Below are 2,384 nucleotides of genomic sequence, written 5' to 3' on the forward strand. Positions count from 1 at the left end.
CGAGTGGCAACGTGCGGTCCCTGAGACCGACGTATTCGATTTTTCGCGCTAAAACCCCAAAACGCATTTCGCTCGATCTGTGCGGCCTAGTACCCCTAGATCCTTGTTTGCACTTCGCAGTTGTGTAGTGTCCGTGGCGCAGTGTATACCGTTCGTTGGATATTTGACCTGACGGTGTGTGAGACCGACGTTACCATTTGTGTAACACTAAACGCTAAGGGTTTTTTTGGTGTTTGTTTTGTAAATTGCGTAACTCTGAGCCTTAATTTTAGCGCTTGCATCCAAACATGGCTTACGAAAAAGAGCAAGCCAGGTTGCAACAACTTTTTGATGAAATTTGTGGTAATTCCAACAGAACCAGACGACGACGACGCAAGTCTGCAAGATGACCATACGGAAGTGTTAGAATACGATACCAATTCCGAAGAAGATTTCGATGATGAAGAATATATCCAAAATCGGGTCCCATTAGAAGCAACATCTCGCATACCGTGTTTGATTGGGAAGGATGGAACGAAGTGGAGGAAGCATCCTGAAATTCGTCGAAGTATTAGAACTCGTGCTGAAAATATTGTGCCTACTTTACCTGGACCCAAAGGAGAAATTCGACGAAAATTAGAAATGAATCCGATTTGGGAATGTTTTTTCACCACAGACATTCTAGAAAAAACAGTAATGTATTGTTCAATCACAGATTAATCTGGGATTAATCTAGAATTAAACAATATTAAGTAATTCATGTAATAAGTAGGTATTAAGACATCATTATTATGCATAGATAAAGCAGGTCAATTGAGTAAGGCATGAAAATGCAAATAATAGAATAATAGTATCGCTGAGCTAGGTAAACAAATGGTAGAACTAGGACAATAATTTTGTATATAAACGTGTAAATATTATGAATAAACCAGTATTATAGCTTAGGCTGTTTGTACTCATTTGGGGTGTAAGGTTCCAAGTCTACAATTTGGCACAGTGACGGGTGCCGCCTTACAATCTACCCCAAAACTATCTTAATCTCATACCGAGATTAAACATGTATACTAATAAGTTTATTGCATTGAAATCATATGACACAATCAGAAATAGAACTGCTAGGTTAATTGACCTTATAGAATTGAAAGCATTATTGGGTTTGCTATACATATCTGGCTCTAACAAAAGCAATCATCAGAATGCTGCAGATTTATTTAGAACGGATGGCAGATCAATGGAGATTTATCGTCTTGTGATGTCGCTGAAGAGGTTCCAATTCCTTCTAAGGCACATTCGGTTCGACAATAAAAGTACCAGAATACAAAGGCAAGAATATGACAAATTAGCAGCGATACGTGAGATTTTTGAAGCCTTCAATTCCAATCTTTCGAAACACTACAATCTTTCTGCGTACACCACAATAGACGAAAAATTGGAAGTTTTTCGCGGTAAATGTTCATTCAAAGTATATATCCCGAATAAGCCAAACCGTTATAGCATAAAAATATACGCCCTAGCAGACGCAAAAATGTTTTACACATTAAAATTGGTAGTTTACGTCGGGAAGCAGCCCGCAGGACCGTTTTGTATTGATAGGTCAAATTTGGCACTTGTACCTCGCATGTGTGAACCGATTTGGGGAACAGGTCGGAATGTTACAATGGACAATTTTTTTACCAGCTGTCAGCTCGCGCAGTTACTTTTACAACAACATCGCTTAACTGTTATTGGAACTATAAGGAAGAACAAGCCTCAAATTCCCCTAGTGCTGACTCAACAAAAAAGGCCAGCAAAAACTAGTATGTTCACTTTTCAGGAGAAATGTACTATTGTTTCTTATATACCGCGAAAAGGTCAAAATGTTTTAGTGTTGTCTACTATGCACTACGATGATGACATTGATAATGCCACTGGCAAACCAGACATAATCATAGATTATAATCAAACGAAAGGAGGCGTCGATGTCGTGGACAAACTATGTGCGGCATACAATTGCGCAAGAGCAACCCGCCGATGGCCCATGGTCATTTTCTATAGTTGCTTGCATGTTGCTGGCATAAATTCGGACATCGTTTATGAATCTAACACAAACAGTCACATTCCTAGGCGAAAGTTTTTAGAGAACTTTTGAACTATTGACCAACAAATTCGTAGACGGGCCCTAGAACAAAATATTCCAAGAACAATTCGCATGAGGTTGGCCGAAATTTGTGGAATTTCTACGAGAAATCAATCTAATGAAAAAGATGTGTATGGAAGGTGTGCGTTCTGCAGTAGCAAGAAAAACAGGAAAACCCGATACCTTTGTAAGGAATGAGGTAAATATATATGTTTGGAACATTTAATTGGATTATGTACTGTGTGCAGTAGTGAAGAAATTGAAGATGCACACAGAGAATAATTTCAGT

Source organism: Photinus pyralis, unplaced genomic scaffold, assembly GCF_008802855.1.
Source record: "Photinus pyralis isolate 1611_PpyrPB1 unplaced genomic scaffold, Ppyr1.3 Ppyr1.4_LG5, whole genome shotgun sequence".
In the NCBI taxonomy this organism is placed as follows: Eukaryota; Metazoa; Arthropoda; class Insecta; order Coleoptera; family Lampyridae; genus Photinus; species Photinus pyralis.